Genomic DNA, 20,815 nt, shown 5'->3' with positions numbered 1-20,815 from the left:
GACACGCCCTCCGATGACGTCGGCCCGGTGGTTCCGCCCCCTGATGACGTCTGTGCGGTGACCAGGCCACCCGATGACGTCGCTCCGGCGGTCACGCCCGCCGATGACGTCGCTCCGGCGGTCACGCCCGCCGATGACGTCGCTCCGGCTGCCACGCCCGCCGATGACGTCTGCTCGGCGACCCCGCCTGCTCCCGCTGCCCGCCAGCGGCGCCCGCCTGTTCCCGCTGCCCGCCAGCGGCGCCCGCCTGTTCCCGCTGCCCGCCAGCGGGCCCCGCCTGTTCCCGCTGCCCGCCAGCGGGCCCCGCCTGTTCCCGCTGCCCGCCAGCGGGCCCCGCCTGTTCCCGCTCCCCGCCAGCGGGCCCCGCCTGTTCCCGCTGCACGCCAGCGGGCCCCGCCTGTCTCAGCTGCACGCCCGGCCCCCCTGGGCACTCCACCGGCTCCCCAGGACACTCCTCAGCTTACGCCAGCCCCCCCAGTGACTGCCTTGCCCGCCTGTGGGCCTGGGGCTGGCTCCAGGCTGAACTGTTCAGACACTGACACTCATGTTAACCCTGTTTTACACTCGCCTGTGTTTCCTCTTTTGCCCTGTCCCCTCCCTGGTTTCCTGTTGGTCCCCGTTCCTGTGTGCGTCTCTGTCCGCGTCCACGTGCCTGTCCCTGTGTCCATGCGTGGTAGTGTCCTCCATGTCCCTGTTCCCGTCTCTGTTCCGCAGATCGTCACCCACTTTGTTCCCGTCCCTGTCTCTGTCGTCCTCCACCTGTTTGCCTCTGCATCTCAGTCCTCCCTGGTGTCCGGTCCTGTGCCCTTGACCCCATCTTGTCCAGCTCCCTTGGTCCCGCCTCCTGTGTCGACCCCCTGTCCTGTGCCGTCTGGTCCCTTTCCCACGTCACCGCCCAGTCCTTGTCCCAATCCCCCCATACGTCTGGAGTCCGGGCCGTTGTCTCCATCCTGCCCCGTGTCTGTTGTCCCTGCCCCGGCCTCGCCCGTTCGTTTCCCTCTGTGTCATGGTGTCTCTGTCCCCAGCGTCTGTCCGGCCCTCCCTGGTTGGCGTGCCCCGGAGTTGCACGCCTTGAGGGGGGGTTATGTCACGTCCAGCCCCTCCCTCCTCCCTGGTCCCGCCTAGCTCCCCGCTCCCATTCGTTCCTCCCTCTGTCTGTCACGCCCCCTCGTTAGTGCCCACACACCTGAGTCTCGTTTCACCGTCTTGTCTCTGTGTATAAAGAACCCCGAGTGTTTCATTCCCTTGTCGGTCATTCCCTGTACGTAAGTTCCTCATTGTTCCTCAGTTGTACCTTGCTTTCTGTTCATGCCTTTGCCCTTGTACCCTCTCTGTTTTGTTTCTAGTCTTTGTGTGTTGGTTTGGTTCCCCCCCGTGTTTCGTGCTTGTGTTTACTTCGTGCTTGTCACTCGTCTTAGGTAATCTCTTGTAGTTTATAATTCCTTGTCTGTTTAGTTCATAGTCTACGCTATTGTTGTCCCAGCATCATCGCTCCCCTCATTGTATACCTCCCCTCATATATGTTTCGTGGTTCTAGGTCCATTGTGGTTTTTGCGTTTACGTTTCTCTGTAGTTTAGCTTACCCGTGTCGTTGGTGTTCCCTCCCTATCGATAGCCTAGCTCCCTCTGCCTTCTGTGGTTAGTCGTGTTTGTCTCTCTTTTCATTAAAACCCTTTAAATTCTGCAATTGCGTCATGCCTGCCCGTCACAAACGTTACAAGGCATTAGTTTACGGGAAGCAGCCTACATCAGAAATGAATAAAAGCTTGGAGTTGCCATCCTGTCCTGGACATCATGCAGGCATCACGTCTCCAGCTTGACCACGGGAGGGTGACTCACCTGGGGTGTCACAGGTTCAGAAATGCACAAGCAGCTGGTATCTTACGTATAAATAATGTTTTATTGTACTGTGAGACACCTCATATAAGGACATTGGAAGTTGGTTTCTCTGTGACAGGGGTGTCAGGAGAGAAGGAAGAGAAGAGAGAAGAAAAGGCTAAATAGTTTCTAACAAGTAAATAAACTTTTGCTGATTTAAATAACCTTTGATTCAATTCCTTCTCTTTGATGTACCACTCCTAATGATAGGAAAAATATTAACATGAAGGTACAGTCTGATTTTGAAGTTTTAATGCTACACTCCAGCACACAGGAGATACAGCACTCAATCAGATACAACATTTTAGTTTTTATGTCATATACATCTTACAAACTATGTAAAGGAAAAACAATGAAGTAGTAGTCTATTTGAAGAATCAAGTGTGTTTGTAATACAGATAAGTGCATAAAGAGTGGAATACTTCCTGTGATCAGCAAGTCATTCTGTGAAGGATCCACACACACACTGGGGGTTGGGTACAGCTATTGAGGGTGAATGCATCCTCTGTGACTTCAGGGATAAGCCTGACCTTGACCCTGACCCTTTTTGTGCAGCCTGGAATCATGGCAGTTGCTGCTGTCTGTGCTACTGCACTGTTCTCTACACATAACAAAGAGGATTAAAGTGTGTCTACGTGTGTGTCTACGTGTGTGTCTGTGTGTGTATGTGTATGGGCATTCACATGTGTAAACCTCTTTATTACAGCCAGTTTAGCCCCATAGATGCAGGCAACAGCGAGAGGCAGGAGCACTAAGGAAACTGACCCTCATCGGTTCTCCCACTCAGGTGATCCACTGCAATCTATTGTGATTCACACAGAAGGAGACTTCTGATTAAGCAGGTCCTGGAGGAGCAGCTCACAGCTTCTTTAATTAGGACTCAGTGCTCAGCAACACATTCCTCAGGAATTTATTAGAAGTCAAGAGGTCTTCGCAGCTCATCCCTGTTCCTTCCCATGGGAGCTCAGAGCAGTCTTTGGTCATGAGCAAACCCTCCGAAAGCTGCACTGCATTGCATGTGTGCCCAGTGTGTGTGTGCCCAGTGTGTGTGTGTGCCCAGTGTGTGTGCCATCCTGCATCTGTTTGGTACCGGCTACCTACAGCAACCGCTCTCGTGCAGTTTTAATGCTGAAAGAAGAGCAAATGTCACCGGTGTCTCTTTAGCAAAAACATCAGGCTTGCAATAGTGACATAAATAAACACATAGGTTTCAGGACAAGTCACCAAACCAATGCAATATATTATGCAGACTAACATGCAGACTAATAAACAGGAGACAAACAAGATGTAACAACAAATATAACAAGACAGGAAACAATCAAACACGCTAATACAGTAAAGATAACCCAGCACAAGACCATGGTGGAAATACATGCAAAAGTACATCATGAATTGTTGAGATTGTTGGGTTTAAATAGGCAGAGCAAATGGAGGATATCAGTGATCAGGCAGAGCAAAGAGGGAAGAAGGAAGTGTGGGTGAAGTAAGGGATCCTGGTGAGGACTTTTACTTTCTGAACCTGGAATTGACACCTCTGCTTATGCGCCAAATGGCAGTTCGGAGTACCTGGCCTTCTTGGGGTCCTTGGAGGGGATACTGGAAGGTGCCGCTTCTGGGGATTCCATTGTTCTGCTGGGGGACTGCAATGCTCAAGTGGGCAATGACAATAGGACCTGGAAGGGTGTGATTTGGAGGAATCCAATCTGAACGCGAGTGTTCAAGCACAGAGATGTCCATAAGTGCACATGGCACCAGGACACCTAGTCATCCCAGTCAGGACACCTAGAATTTGTAATCATGTTGTTGGACTTGCATCCATATTATCTAGACAGGGCCACTCAGGTAAAGAGAGGAGCTGAGCTGTCAACCGAAGAAGAGGCTGACATGCAGAAGAAAGAATCCAACTGGGCCTGGTTAGCTTGTGGGACTCTGAAGGCAGCAGACGGGTACAGGAGGGCCAAGCGGATCGCGGCTTTGACCATCACAGAGGCAAAAGCTTTGGTATGGGAAGAGTTTGGTGAGGCAAACATTTTCTGCAAACAGAAAGGATTAGGGTTGTATTCCATCTCCTCCAGAATGTGCCATCTCTCTCCTTTCCTTCCTCACTCCGTCTCTGTTTCTCACTTCCTCAAACTCTCCTTTCACCTTATTTATGTTCCTACCTTGAAGAAATGCCACATTTTGATGCTATTTAGCAGTCTTTACCCTCTATGCTCATGCCGCAGAACAGGTAAAATCCTCACATTCTTTATTGTTAAGAAAATATAATCAGAGTCTCTGAACTCACTCTATACTCTCACAGTCTCAATCAAGATGTGGGCATCTCCTTTAAAAATTCCCAGCCATCTAAAAATGTAAGAATACTGGGGGCCTGAATACAGCTCTTAGAAAACAGATGAAAAACTATGGAAACCAAAACACTCTGAACCCCTGGCCATGAAGGACCACTCTGAACCTCTGGCCTTATCTGGAGGACCACTCTGAACCCCTGGCCAATGAAGGACCACTCTGAACCTCTGGCCATATCTGGAGGACCACTCTGAATTTAACAAAGGCAACAGCTCTATTATGTAATGTAAACTCTGTTTACATTGCAGAGACTGTGCAGAGACTGAAAAATCAGCTTACAAAAACTATATACTAGTAACTTTACTCGAACTTAGGTAAAGATTCTTCAAGAAATAGTGGTTTTACTGTATTACAATATTTTAGTACTCTTTACACCTATGTATTTACTTTATCATCTATAAAACTGATAATATTTTGCAAAACATCAAGATATACATAGAAGCAAATTTAAAATTACATTTAAAATTAAAATGTAACACACAAAATCACAATATAATCCTAAATTTGCATTTACATTTACATTACACTCCTACAGGCAAGTTTGTGCTCAAAATTCAAATTCATGAAACATGTTATTTCAAATCGGAAAATATATATAAATTTAAATAAAGGTACAAATAAAGCATCCAAATTTATGTGTAAATGAAATATGAATAGACACCTACCACACTGCAAATATAAATGGAATTACTGCATTTGATTTTGAATTTTGGGCACAAACTTGCTTGTATCAGTGGAACATGTAAATGCCAATTTAGGATTATATTGCCATTTTGTGAATTACATTTGAATTTTAATTTTGAGACTGATTTGATAGATATATCTTCAAGTGACCAAGTGACCAAACCGGCTCTCTACACACCAGCAGTCCAGATTGTTTTCATTTGGCATAAAATTAAATGACTTCTACTCTGAGACCACAGAGTGAGAAGACACCTCCCCTTTAATCTATCGCACAAAGATCCGTTTAACTGCTACAAAGAAACGATTTATGTGCAACAAAGAAACGATTTATGAGCTACAAAGAAACAATTTCTATTCAATTTGCCAAACATTTCAAACCATCTTCTCTGAAAATCCTTACATGCTCTAAAAAAGTAATGTGAATTTTTTAATAATATTAGAGTAGTAGACTGCAGTAAACTGTTCGCATTATAGATATTTAAGGATGAGCAACAAAGAATCAATGTAATCAGAATTTACCTCAGATGCCTATAATAGGGATGTAAATTGAACGTATTCTGTAATGTACATACTTTACCATTTACTAAGTACCTTATCTCTCAAGCTCACACCTGAAAATTGTTTAAAAACTAAAAAGCAGCCGTTTTAATGGCAATAAGAACATGTTCTCTGGCCCTGACTATGTTTCCCAGCACACACCTTGATAATATCAGCTCATCCATTAGCAGTCCATCTGTCACATCCACTCCAACAATCACCTCAATCTCATCCACTCCAACAATCACCTCAATCTCATCCAGGGCAGGAGAGGATTCATAATAGAGTCTGTGCTTGAGAATAATACATTTTTGACATTTTAAATCTAGAACGTGTCTTAATCTTGAGTTCATAATAATCAACCATATGAAGCATTACTGGGGTTTTAGGGGAGTACCCAGGTATGCAGTATTAAAATAATGCTCTAGGATTAAACAGTAAAGGCAGTATTAAAATAATGCTCTAGCATTAAACAGTAAACACAGTATTAAAATCACGCTCTAGGATAAAGCATTAAAATGCAGTTTTTAAATATTACTATAGGATTAAACAGTAAACGCAGTATTAACATAATGCTTTGGGATTAATCAGGCAATCTGCCAATTAACTAATACACTCATATTTTAATATAGAGGCAGAAGTTGAATACCTTGTGCTGAGTATTGCTGTATTTAATGCTGTATGTGCAGATCTCCACAGGATTGATAAATCTCACGCTAGGGCTTTGCCATCCATTTAAATGTGGAATATTCATCAACTGTGTGGTTTAATGCCATAACTCAGTGAAGGAGTGTACAGCAGTCCTGCCGTGAGCACGTGTCCTCAAACCATGACTAACAGCCTGACAAGCAGAGCAGAGGCCCTTCATTAAATAAGATCTACACAACACATTGAGAAGGTCGTGGTGGGGGTGGAGTAAACACTTCTCTCAGCTCCGCCTGGCCTGCTCTGAACTCTGAACACTGTCCTGTGCACTTTGCCTTTCAGTTTAGTACAAACCTCTTTAAGCAGCCACAGTCACAGTACACATGCACATGTTCTAGAGACCTGAAACTACATGTAGTACCATTATGTGATGTGTGTGTGTGTGTGTGTGTGTGTGTGTGTGTGTGTGTGTGTGTGTGTGTGTGTGTGTGTGTGTGTGTGTGTGTGTGTGTGTCATATACCTCACATTAAAGGTATATGATATGGTATACTATCATATCTTATACCTTCAGGTTTTCAGAGCACTTTCACAGTAGACAATATTCGAATGCTAACATTACATAATTCTGGTCCAAGGCCTGGAAGGTCCCTCCACTGTGTCCCCCAGTCTCCGCGCCTCCATGTCCACACAGCTAGCTGCCTGTCTGTGCTAGCCCTGCGTGGTCTGCAGTCCTGGAATATTCTGTGTGTCATATGCTAACTGATATAATGACCAACAGAACGGGGGGGGTCTGAGGCAGTCCAGTAACGAACACACATGAAATACCTTTGATGGCCACCACTGTGAACTGCTAAACTGTCCCTAGCACAATGATCCTTTCTTTAGCCTTTAACTTTAGCCCAACGCCAGGCATGTAATATCCAACACACATACATGGCTTGGAAGAGAAAGCACACAAGGGCAGTCAGGCAAGAACAGCAGTGGATTGTGTAGGTAAGTACAAGCATGCCTTCAGGCAGACACACACACACACACACACACACACACACACACACACACACACACACCCACACACACACAAAACATGCATACACATTGTCAAAGGACCTCTGATCAGACATCATAAGAATGGAATTTTGAATACAACTGTCCTAACTGCCTAAGGCATAAGAATGTTGAATCAGAATCTCAAACATATGCACACACACACAAACACACACACACACACACACACACACACCTTTGTCTTGAGTTTTTAGGGCAGCACTTGGCAGCAGTGAAAATGGTGACAGCAAACACATAAATCATTATCCAGTACAGAAGCAGAACTGTCTCACTGGACCCAGAACTGTCTCACTGGACCCAGAACTGTCTCACTGGACCCAGTCAGGGCTGCATTGCAGATGCACTCACAAACTGACATGCACAACACACACACACACTTATACACCCATCCACCCACCCTTCCCAACATTTATACTCGCATGCATACACACCCATTCACACACTCACGTACATCCATGCAAGCACATCACACACACACAGTACATTCTACACAGCTCGTAAGAGCTGTGGTTAGTTCTGATTAGTTCTGCAAGGCCCAGAGAACTCCATCCAGTTCTAGTTCTATTGGACTCTTACGCACCCAAACTCTTAACACATGTTCACTAATGACAACAGCCACTGTGTCAACCTCACCATCACCATGGTTGCATAATTCATGCAGGATTTAGCATTTTGAGGTGGAGCCAGATTTGCCCTCCAACTTCCTGCCAATTCCTGCTCCATCCTGAAAGGACAAAACGAGCCTGCTGCTTAGACTAAAGCAAACGAACCCTTCTGCTTAGACTGAAGATGCTCATCAGCCTGGAACAGGTGGAGCAGGAGGAGGAGGAGGAGGAGGAGGAGGTGTAGTGGCAGGAGCAGGTGTAGCAAGAGAAGCACAAAGCGTGGGAGGAATAGTTGAAATGGGTGAAGCAGGAGGCATAGGCTTAAAAGGTGGAAGAAGTTGATGAGGTGGAGTTGATGAGTTCAGCTTACTTCAGTGTCAACACAGGCACTGTGTACAGACACAGGCTACAGACACAGGCTACAGACACAGGCTACAGACTGTGATTCCAACTGCACCTGCTTCTGCTATTTGCAGCATACTCATGGAGAATCACAGACATCCTGCTTTCTGTGTCATAGACTAAAAACACCAATAAAACACCAGTAAAACGCCCATAGAACTCCAGTAAATCACCAGTAAAGAGCAGAAATAATAATGGAAACTGGTTCTATGACCATCCGAGATATGTTCTCCGGCTGTGGTGACATCTACTCGAGATAAATCTCAGACAGACACTTCATTAATTACGTTTGCACAAAGTAGAGGGATGAACAATTGTATCTTTATAACTGTTAATTAGACTTTCTATCTCAACTCTCCACCTATTATGGGCAATTTGATTAATTTTTCTAATGTGAGGGGCAGAATAATGATGAACAGAATCCAGGGACTTTCCTCCTGTCTCTGCCATTGTGCATCTCCTCCACTTCCAAAATATCTTAACATATAACATTCAACTTCTGAGCTTGTGACACTGAAGGTTGTCTGTACAGCTGCTGGAAGTGCTAATAGGGTCCAGCAACATTCAGGGTTATTATTCAGCTCACAGGATGACATTTAATAAAGGCCTTCAGATTTACAGAGCAAGATAACGCCCTCATTCAGAAGCTCTGCTAGGTCTATTATACACAGCGCTCTGTTCAACTTTTACGTAACTCCATGTCACCTGTGAACTGTTCTAGATCCAGAGTTTACATTCTCCTCGCCGCCAGACGTCTGCATGACCAGGCTTGCTCAGTCAAACTCTGCCAGCCTTCATTCTCTGGATGTCGTTTGTTTATCCACAACCACCCGTGATTCTGAGGGCCTTGTCTCCAGGGAAACAGGACGCACCACGTGTGAGGTGCGCTGCATCTGAAGAGCCCTTTCCTCCACCCCAACAGGGCTCCACCCACCACACTGACGGAGTGTGGAGAAGAAAACTCCCAGATACTCTGCTGTATTGCTTTCATGTTCACAGATATTTTGATCTTTTAAAGCCCCATAAATGCCGTTACACTCTCTGTGTTGCAGCAAACGTGTAGCTAGCAGCTCCAACCCACAAAGCCAAGCAATCGTCCAGACTTAAGCACCAGAACATAATATTTATATTCAAAGGATATAACACAGTGCACAACACACAGTCCATGACACACAACATGCAGTCCACAACATACAGTGCACAACACATAGCACACAACACACAGTCCACCACACCAAGCATGCTCTTCGAATCAGCAATGATTCCTCTACTTAGCAGAAATGTAAAAATGCTTGTGCACCAAAACCGGTTCTATTCACCAGGTCCATAACTGTAATCCTGATGAAGTTTATAAACTGACAATATGGTGAATACAAGGGGCTCTCAATATCATCATTCATCATCATCATCATCATCAAACACAGAACATCAACAGCAGCACCATCACAGCGAGGATTAGTCAGATCTCTCTCTCTAGAGCCACATCCATCTCCCCCGGACCTGCATGATGTCATTCTATGAAAAGTCAGCACTGTCATTTTGATTTACTCATAAAGCTTTTTCAGCCTGAAGCCTGAGAACCAACAGCCTCATATCTCTCAGGTGTCATCTTAGCTTAATAATGTCATGTTAGGTCTTTAATGTGATGTTAATGTGATTTTAGATTTATATTGTCATGTTAGCTTTATTATATGATGTAAGCCCTTTAATGTGATGTTAGCTTTATTATGTGATGTTAGCTTTATTATGTGATGTAAGCCCTTTAATGTGATGTTAGCTTTATTATGTGATGTTAGCTTTATTATGTGATGTTAGCTTTATAATGTGATGTAAGCCCTTTAATGTGATGTTAGCTTTATTATGTGATGTTAGCTTTATTATGTGATGTAAGCCCTTTAATGTGATGTTAGCTTTATAATGTGATGTTACCATTATAATGTAATTGGTAACAGATCTGACAAACCAAATAAAAGGAGGGAACATTTCAGAAACCAACCATACATGAGCTGTCACCAACTACGCACGGCTAAAGGATTCTTTGTGTTTGTGAGTGTTTGTGTTTGTGAGGGACTCACGTCTGGTGCACACATTGCTGACAGCTGACCTATGTCTGCCCTGCATAATGAAGTGGAACTCAAGCCCATTCGAACAAACAAAGCAGTGAAAAGGAATGATTTATCAACACACATAAATACACAAAGTTAACAAATATTTACATTTGTCATCACAGTGAGGAACATACCACTGGTAGATGCATGCACACTGTGTGAAGGTTTATAGATGTATATAAATATCCATACAAAACACACACTAGTAAGTCTAAATGAGATGCAAAACCTTTTGAGATTGTGCCAGTGCTGGACTGAAGGTTAATTCCATCTGCTGTTCTGTGTTTATTGTTCAGAGGAAGAATACTTCCCTCTCTCTAACCAAGCGTGTGGCACTAGGCTCAATCCTCGGTCCCTCTAGAGGGGCTCATGCTTCTCCCCCAGTGTCTCTCTCTCTCCCCCACCCTTTCTCCTCACCACACAAGGGGAGTTATAACCCAGAATTTCCAATGCAGTTCTGGCTCCTGGCCCCTCCTCCAGTGAGCTGTCATTCATTCTAATCCAACAGAACCAGAGCTGAGTGGAGTTCTCTGGGCCCTGCAGACCTAACTGCAGCTCAACGTGTGTGTGTGTGTGTGTGTGTGTGTGTGTGTGTGTGTGTGTGTGTGCGTGCGTGCGTGCGTGCGTGCGTGCGTGCGTGCGTACGTGAAAGAGATAGAGAGCACAGCACCACCTCATCAAGCTGCCACCGATTAGCAGACATGCTTATTATGCAGACTGCTCACTTAATAATTTATGTAGACCACTCACTCCATAATTTGAAAATTTATGCAATTTATAATATGTGCCACAGAGACCCCTAACAAAGCAGGAAAGGACACATATTTGTCATATGATCACTAATGATCTTACTCCCAATGTCAGTTCATGTAATATAAACCCTGATTAAATGTGTCACATGACCACTGATGATTAAATATGTCACATGATCACTGATGATTAAATGTGTCACATGATCACTAAGAATTAATTGTGCTTGTTCTCATCCTTCATAATGCGTAAACATCACCTGGTATGTTTATTAAATATGCTCACCTTTGTTAATAAGGATTCACAATAATACAATTGTGTTAGGGATTAGGGTATAAGGTTAGTGTATAGGGTTAGAGTATAGGTTTAGGGTGTAGAGTTAGTGTTAGGGATTAGGATATAAATATAAAATTAGGGTATAGGGTTAGATAGGAATTAATGTATAGGGTTAGGGTTAGAGTAGTGGTCACTTTTAAAAAACTTAAAAATTAGAATAGTGAAAGCATAAATATATCAAAGATTCTCAGAGAGTTGAAGACCTGGATCTAGCTCAACATTCTCAGACAGTTCTCTGGGCACAGTGTAACAATATGACCTCCTCCTCGTGCCTGCAGGTGGCGCTGGCATCCATATGGCCTTTGGTTTATAGCTATGTTTATGTTTATGCTTTTCTGTTACACATGTTGTATGTTTTGGTTTTGTGTCCCACATGTGTGTGTGTAATCTCATTCACTGCATGACCTGTGTGTGGTTATGTAGTTCCTTCATTAGCCTGATGTGTTCGCAGTGTTGTCAGTAATGTTACGTGGGTGTTCTTTACTTCCTTTTTGTGAATGTTTATGTTTTTTATGCCCTAGGTGAATAGGAGGCAGAACAAGATTTATTACAGGAAAATTCATAGCCAGAGTCCTTTAAAGAGTCCGTGGCCATATCAGGTAAACAGTCAGACATAGAACAATGAACAATGTGAAGAGACACGACTACACTGTCTACAAGGGAAACACTCTAACCCTAACCCTAAATTTAACCCTAATTTAACCCTACCCTAACCCTAATTTAACCATACCCTAACCCCAACTCTAACCCTAATTTAACCCTAACCTAACCCTAATTTAACCCTACCCCAACCATAAATTTAACCCTTCCCTAACCCTAACCCCAACCCCAACCCTAAACCTCACCCTAACTGGGCTCTGCTCCATTACCCAATGGAATAGTCAATTAACCATCTTATTTCAGTCAGAAAGATACATGTGCAGCCTGAATCCCTCCCTCACAGGAACACCTGCTCCCCACATCAAGCAGGGCAGTGTCAAGTGTGACTCACTTTCTCAAATCATCTTAGTGTAACTGCTTATGTTTCTAAAGTATGCACAAACAAAGTTAATGGTAGTTATGTTTTCCAATGTAGTGTTTGATGGCAGGAATTATTACTCTCACCACAAACCCACTCACTACTATCCATATACAGTAGATCAATGTAGATCCATATTGGATCAATGTAGATCCAATGTTACTGAAATCTGTCATCTGGTCAGAATCCATCAGATGAGATTCTCCTTCAGTGGGAAAGAGGAGTATGCTGTTCTGTATTGCACTGCAGGGTGAAGGGAAGTATACTGTACTGTAGGGTGAAAGGTAGTATACTGTACTGTAGTGTGCTCTAATTTGAAGGGGAGTATACTGTACTGTAGTGTACTGTAGGGTGAGAGGGAGTATACTGTACTGTAGTGAACTCTAGGGTGAAGGGGAGTATACTGTACTGTAGAGTACTGTAGGATGAAAGGGAGTGTGCTGTACTGTAGTGTACTCTAGGGTGAAGGGGAATACACTGTACTGTAGAGTACTGTAAGATGAAAGGGAGTGTGCTGTACTGTAGTGTACTCTAGGGTGAAGGGGAGTATACTGTACTGTAGAGTACTGTAGGATGAAAGGGAGTGTGCTGTACTGTAGTGTACTCTAGGGTGAAGGGGAATACACTGTACTGTAGAGTACTGTAAGATGAAAGGGAGTGTGCTGTACTGTAGTGTACTCTAGGGTGAAGGGGAGTATACTGTACTGTAGAGTACGGTAGGATGAAAGGGAGTGTGCTGTACTATAGTGTACTCTAGGGTGAAGGGGAATACACTGTACTGTTCTGTAGGGCGAATGCTTTCTCACATGCACATGATGGATGATACTGTGTGATACTGGGTTCCACCTCTCAGGCCGTTGGCTATAATCCATATGTTTCTTTTGTCCACCCCATAAAAATGTTGTTACTTGTGTTTGTGTGTGTGTCTCACACATAATCTACAATAAATGGTATTTATTTTGTAATCCATATCCATAGTTTCTCCAACTAGAACATGTAAGGATAATTGTGATTGTGTGTGTGTGTGTGTGTGTGTGTGTGTGTGTGTGTGTGTGTGTGTGTGTGTGTGTGTGTGTGTGTGTGTGTGTGTGTGTGTGTGTGTGTGTGTGTGTGTGTGTGTTTTCTACAATCTGTTGGAAGCAAAATAGTGAGATTTAGACTACTGCAGCATGATGGCTGATAATGACATAGTATGAATAAGTCCTTTAACATACACGCACTCCTTCTGTCTCATAACTGCTAACCACTTCCATCACAGATAAAGAGGCGCTGAACAGTGTCACTGCTTTCTGTGTTACTGCTGAATTCAGCACAAAGCCCTCCAGTATTCAGCTGGCCCTGCACATGAATGTCTCTTGTTGTTGACTTTCTATCTCTCTAAAACAGAAAGCCATGCAGGAGTAAACGCTTTTATCCTCATATCATTAAATAGCATCATATCATTGAAAGAACAACAGCGCCTCCTAATGGACACTGGCCTCGTGTCAGGACCAGGACGATGGGAAAGGTTGAGTATTTTATGCCCCCCCCCCCCTTGCCACCCCTAGTGCCACCCCACTGGAAATGGTCATTTTAACCATTGGCGATCGGTCGATCGCGACATAATACTTAATTTGTGTCCATTTTACACTCGCCCCCCCCCCATTTAGTACAGACCACAACCATACGTTTATCACGTTGATGAAACTCTTGCTATATTGTATTAGTAATAATAGTGACAATAAAGTAATACTAATATGTCTACATTTAGTTATCTTATTACCACATAAAAAATGCCATGTAAGTTATGTTGCAATGAGTGTGTGTGTGTGTGTGTGTGTGTGTGTGTGTGTGTGTGTGTGTGTGTGTGTGTGTGTGTGTGCCCGGGGGGGGGGGGGGGGCGGGGGGGGGGGTGGTTGCGCGCGCCCGTTTTTATAAAAACCTGTGTGTTCTGTAAAAACACTTTTTGTGTAGTGGGACATTTCTTTAAACACAGCCACAGTGTGTGCATGGCAGAGATGGACACTCGAGTGAGTCGCACTTAATTCGCCTACAAAAAGACTTCAGACTTGACTTTAAATTTATCCCTAATAACTCTCGACTCAGACTTGTCCTAAATGACTCGTGAAGAGTAAGTCCCGTTATCCAGGCGCTGTGTGCGAGTTAGAGAAAAATACTTTCTTTGTGTGTTTGTTTTATCATTGTTCCTTACGTTTGTTTCTGTCATTGGAGACGTAGCCCATTTTCTCGTGACGTATCACAGCATCGTTTATCACGAGCGGGAAATCGGAAAGAAATGTAAGCAAATGTTGTAATTTGGAAATGTTGACATCTGGGTCATTCCAGGATTTTGGTACATTTCAGGGGTGGTCACTTCTGAAAATTTGATCTTCAATTTGATCATTTTTAATCATATATTTATTATCTACAGGTTATAAACTATCAAAAAGTTTGATTCGTCAATCTCAGATATGGAAGCAGTTTTTTCGTTATTAGATTGGTGTGCAGTAAATTGGTATGCAGTAACAGGGTTGCGACTAACAGGTTGCAAATTTAGTTTTGTAAGTTGTGGTCTACCCCAGGAACAGATGCTCACTGTAAAATTTAGCTATGTATACAAGATCAAGGACAAATATGGTTATATAAGTATATAAAGTAAATTTTGACTCTACTCAATATTAGTCTTACAATATGAGGGACAGTGTTGCATTCACTGAGTGACACACACAACTTAGACAAACATATTTGGAAAAAAACCTTGAAAATTGTTAGAGCACTTACCATTTTTCTTGCCATGTGGGCAGGAAATGTCCTTGTGATGCAAATTCCCTTAACCCTTTCTCTGCCAGATAAAATTCCTTATGGTAACAGGGCTGCGCGTATGTTGTGGGACACAACTTAATAGTGTAAAATCTGTAATTGCAATACAATGTAGACCAAAGAAGTTGTTTTCATAAGTAAAGGAGATGCATTTCAACAATATACAAGAGGAAGTAATTTATTTAGAGCTTATTTTAATTGTTAAATTTGGCAAAGGAGTTGGTCACCCAATGTGTGGGACAAGAGAAAACAACCATTTTTTGAGGTGGTTCAAAGGTATTCGGTCTTTTGAATAATATCTAAGGCGCTTATTTTTCCACCAAATTTTACAGTTTGTCTTATAACAAGTACATTGTTAAAAAAATAATCATTTAGATATTTTGGATATGTACATTTGAAATTTAAGTGGTGGGACAGGAAATGTACCAAAATCCTGGAATGACCCATCTATTATGTCCATGAGAGGGCAGTATTTCACTCTGTCTTCACATATCTCTCTTTCATTGGACTTTTTGAAACACCTCACCCAAAGCTTTAATCACAAATCATACATAATCTAACATTTCGTTGTTTATGCAGATGATGTACAACTATGCTGATGATGTGTAAATATGCAGATGGTTCACGAAGTGGATTGTCAATATAAAACACTGAACAATCGACACTTCTGTACAACTAAGTGAAAGAAAGTCACTGATTCTGGGAAATCTGAGCTCTCAAATAATATTTGGTTTGATAAAAATATGGATTGTTTTTTTTTACTTTGAATTAAAATAAGACGCAGTGATTAGGAGCAGGTTCTTCCATCTTAGAACCATTCTCAGAGCCATTCAACAAAATCATACCCAGAACCATTCCCAGAGCCACTCCCAGAAGCCTGTTATTTTCCTAAGCAGACTACTGTAAAGTCTACTGTAAAGTGTACTGTAAAGTTAGTCAATGAGAGGCTGGCATTTTGCTACATTTTCATTTTATTCATGTGCTTGAAGTTAGCATACTGTGTTTAAATATTTACAGTTCAAAGCTGTAATGTAAACGGCCTTAATATGCTGCTTTAGTGGCAATGATGAATCATGTCCCTCCCAGCTCGAACTGATGAAGTCAAGTCATCAGCTTCAGAGCATGACTGTTGCCACCGACTAAAGCATCAGGTCTGGATTAGATATAGATATAGCTGAGGCAGTGCACCCTGACCCTCTATGTGACTGAGTGGGGGGGGGGGGATTCCTGTGTTAACAGGAATCATGACTCTGTCTGACCTTGCAGAGCCAGAGAGAAATTCAACACTAAACCTGCAGCTGTGCCTGTTACCTCCCTGTAACCACAACTACTGTCAGCAGTGCATTTGACCCTTTCAGTCCTCTATTAGTCCTATCCAGGGCATTTAGCAGTGTGTGTGTGTGTGTGTGTGTGTGTGTGTGTGTGTGTGTGTATTTCTGCCTCATGCACACTCATGCACATACATTCAAGTACACACACACTCATACATACGTTCAGGTACACACACTCATGCACATGTACATTCAGGTACACACACAATCATACATACATTCAGTTGTACACACACTCATACATACATTCAGGTACACACACTCATGCACATATACATTCAGGTGCACACACACTCATACATACATTCAGGTACACACACTCATACATACATTCAGGTACACACACTCAGGCAAACATACATTTAGGTACACACACTCATGCACATACATTCAAGTACACACACACTCATACATATGTTCAGGTACACACACTCATGCACACATACATTCAGGTACACACACAAACATACATACATTCAGGTACACACACACTCAGGCACACATGCATTCAGGTACACACACTCATACATACATTCAGGTGCACCCACACTCATACATACATTCAGGTGCACACACACTCAGGCACACATACATTAGTGTACACACACTCGTGCACACATACATTCAAGTACACACACACTCATGCACACACATACACACTGAGTGGGATCTTCAGCTGAAGCCACAGGTCCTGCCAGCGCAGTGAAATCCAACCACACAGCACTGAGGATGTCAGCAGAAGACAGAGAGCCTCGAGGAGGCTGTGTGTCAGCAGGTGAGCCTGCCCACCCTGACCCTGAATTCAGGACTGTTCATTTGAAAAAATAACTATTTATTTCTCATGGATTTGAACATAACTCTGAGAGTTGGGTAATTGGAGGTTCCACTGAAACAGAGAGGGTATGCCAAGGCAGGAGATCTCCCCTAGGGGGAGCTAGACCAGACCTATATACTGTCAGTCAAGAGGGACGTCTGTAGGACGTCTGCAGTCTGTACCATTCAGCTCAGTATCTGTGGAATGATTTTAAAACCAGTATTAAAATTCTGATTCAGCTGTGTACAAAAATATCTAAAAATACTTTTAAATTTAAATGTTACAGCTGCATTTGGTATTTTCTATTACATTTTTAAAAAATGTACTAATCACTGAATCTGAACCTAGAATAGGAAATGTGGGAAAGGAAAGAATGGAAAGAGAGAAAGAGAGGCAGGAAAGCAGTGACGGAGAGGTGGAAAGAGTTAAGGGGCGGGGTGGAGAGAGCTGGGCTTTAAGGGTGGGGAGAGAGGGAAGGAGAGAGGGAGAGAGAAAAGAAAGATATAGAGAGAGATAGAGAAAGAGCTCTGGGTTATACAAATGCACCATTATCTGTCATGTCAACCAGAATTGGTAGACAGCAAGAGAGATAAGACAAAGAGAGACAGAGAGAGAGAGAGAATGGTGGAGTAACACTATTTGCGAGAAGTGTGCATTTGGTATAACATATCAAGCTAGACTGGAGAGATTCAGTCCAAAGCCCTGGGAAGAGGAAGCACCAACATATTCAGCATTCCATCCTGACAGTTCAGACCGAGAGACTCCAGGGAAAGGTAAGAAGAATACTAATCCTAACCCTAATCCTAATCCTAGGATACTGATCCTAACCCTAACCCTATCCCTAATCCTAGAATACTTAAACCTATCTCTAGATCTGTTGGTGTTGTCTGATGTTAGCAGTCATAATTTCATCTCATTTGAATTAGTAAAGTATTGAAAATCATAACTTTACATAATTTTTCTACTATATAGAGTCCAGCTGGGACAGTTACACGGTATATTACAGCTAAAGTGTGAAGTTACTCATAATTAACAGACACAAGCTCCTATGTGTAAGTGAGGCGTGCTGTTAACATGTCCAGAATAGCACAGCTTATTCCTGCAGTGTCCTGTAAGTACAGAAGAGAAACAACTGCTGGAAACTCTACTGTGACACTCAAACTGAGAGATGTGATGTGCAGCTACTTACAGACGCCGTTTCTGTGTTTTGTGCACTAAATGAACAGAAATGTGCTTTGTCTTCACAACCTGTTTCCTTGGTTGGAGCCTGTAATGTGGTTCAGCAGCTGGTCCCTGTGTTAGGCATGTCTCACCTTGTCCTCGCAGCAGTGGTGCGATCCTGCACAATCCTGCAGCCCATCTGAACACAAGGGCACGTTGAGGCTTGCACAGGGCTCCACACAGACTCCTGTGGTGGAGAGGCACCTTCACATGTTTCTAAACCTGTTACCCCATTATTCAGCTTAGAACTCTAGAAACCCAGGCAAAGACAGGACAGCAGAGTAGGACTGTGAGACCCTGGACACATAGAGGACATTGCAGCCTGTTCCAATGGGATACACCTCTGTGTCCCTGTGGGGTACATCAGTCTGTCCCAGAGGAGTATATCTCTGTCTGACCCAGAGGAGTATATATTTCTGTCCCAGTGGAGTATATCTCTGTCTGTCCCCGAGGGGTATAACTCTGTCTGTCTTAGAGGGATATGTCTCTGCATCCAGAGTATGAGAGGTGACATTGCACTTGAGATGTTTGTGATTTGCTGGTCTATTAGTGCCATCAAATATCTGAAAATAGACACAGATCCTGAAATAACTGCTCCTCTCCCATGGTCCAGAGTCTCATAGGTTGTTTCACTTTATTTTATTTTAAGGAATAAAGTAGGTTATAGACTTTAACAAACTTACTCACTCTCTGCTTCACTCTCTCTCTCTCTCTCTCTCTCTCTCTCTCTCTCTCTCTCTCTCTCTCTCTCTCTCTCTCTCTCTCTCTCTCTCTCTCTCTCTCTCTCTCCCTCTCTCCCTCTCTCCCTCTCTGGTTCCCTCTGTTTCTCCCTCCCGCATGGTGCTGTAAGATGTGATTCCCTCCATGGTACCGGTCATCTCAGACCCTAAAACTCTCCACTGATACTAACATGTACAATGGAGATACTAAAACTCTGCCTGTTGCTGTGGATTCATGTTTGCTTATTACACATGTGCCACATAAACTTGGAACATCTGGGATTAAGAAGGAGTTTTTTACCTAAACCATCAGTCTCTTAGAAGAACGAATCTCTGTCTGATGTAGCTGTTCAACAACACAGACCATCTCAGTGCAGGAGCCTGTGCTCAGGGGATCTGCTAACATTTTTGTTTCAGTCATGGTTCTTCCTTTTAATGTGGCACTGCATCTAAATGTTTTTAATGTCACATTGGACCTGATTGGTTCCTCCATTTACTTCTTTTTTCTTTCTTCTCAGATCTCTGACAGCATGTCTCCTGCGGTCGTATATTTTTCTTATGTTCAAAGACCTAGAGGAAACTTGTGGAACAGGATTAACCACTATTTCATTAGACGTTTTCAACTAGGGTTAGGATTAGGGTTAAGATTAGCCTATGACACAGCAACAGTTAGCCCATCCCAGATCTATTAGAGCAATGTGATTTCATGATTAAAAAAATCTAAACTCTTATTTAGTTGTACTGAGTAATTTTGGTGTTTTAGATAACCTCATAGTATGATATTAACCCAGCACAGAGATTTTTCTTTAGATTGCTTGAAAATTGTTGCATACAAAGAAACCACTCTACAAAAGTAAATTGTCTTCCTAACCTTTAGCCTAACCCTAACCTTTAACCTAACATAGAGTATATTCTTATCTTAACCCTTACTCTAACCCTAACCTTAATATACAATACATTCTTATTCTAACCCCTACCCTAACATACAGTACATTGTTATCCTAACCCTAACCTTAATATACAGTACATTCTTACCCTAACCCCTATCCAACCATACAGTACATTCTTAACCTAACCCTAAGTTAGAAGTGACATTTAGCGAAACAACATTCCTAACTCTCAGCAAAGCACATAACAGCATGCTTAATGTCTGTTAACAGACAGTAATATGCATATATCTTTTTTAGTGTTCCTCCCTCAGTGGGAGTCTGGACTAGTCTGGACGTAGAACTGTGTGGGTGTGATTTCCCAAGAGGTGCAGACGTAACACCAAGTGAGGAGTGGGTAAGCAAAACAGAACATCAGGCATCACGCGGGAGACACACGAGTAAACATGGCTTACCAAACAACAAAGCAACACCCCACAGATCACCTGGGAATCTTCTGAAGGAGTCAGGAAAGAAATGCAGAGAGATGTTTCTAGAATAAGGGTGGTTTTCTGCTCCCAGTCCCTGCTGAAGTACCATTTTCAAAGGGAAGGCAAACCACTCAAGTGCTTTAAGTGGTCTCCACATGAGAGCGGTCAATAGCCAGGAGAGGGTGTTGGAAAGGCT

The 20,815-nt window shown here is 43.1% G+C and overlaps 2 protein-coding genes across 4 annotated transcripts in view; one reads left to right on the top strand and one right to left on the bottom strand.

The window, feature by feature from the left end:
* The window catches only part of LOC143512730 (uncharacterized), a 46,879-nt gene that overhangs the window by 8,124 nt on the left and 17,940 nt on the right, over positions 1–20,815 (bottom strand). Inside the window, exon 5 of one of the 2 annotated variants that reach the window (XR_013130517.1) lies at positions 20,541–20,815. This exon is cut by the window's right edge and continues 316 nt beyond it. The exons of the other annotated variant lie outside the window; for it this stretch is intronic. The gene's annotated coding sequence lies outside the window, so the exon portion shown is untranslated. Of the gene's footprint in view, positions 1–20,540 lie in introns of those variants that run through there. 2 annotated transcript variants of the gene reach the window in all.
* Positions 17,956–20,815, top strand: part of lzts1 (leucine zipper, putative tumor suppressor 1) — a 17,029-nt gene continuing 14,169 nt past the window's right edge. Inside the window, exons 1-2 of one of the 2 annotated variants that reach the window (XM_077003358.1) lie at positions 17,956–18,095; positions 20,450–20,546. The gene's annotated coding sequence lies outside the window, so the exon portion shown is untranslated. The remainder of the gene's footprint in view (positions 18,096–20,449; positions 20,547–20,815) is intronic. The other variant, XM_077003361.1, reaches the window with a different exon arrangement.

Source organism: Brachyhypopomus gauderio, chromosome 4 (genome assembly GCF_052324685.1).
Source record: "Brachyhypopomus gauderio isolate BG-103 chromosome 4, BGAUD_0.2, whole genome shotgun sequence".
NCBI lineage: Eukaryota > Metazoa > Chordata > Actinopteri > Gymnotiformes > Hypopomidae > Brachyhypopomus > Brachyhypopomus gauderio.
This window is presented reverse-complemented; position numbering and strand designations above follow the sequence as displayed.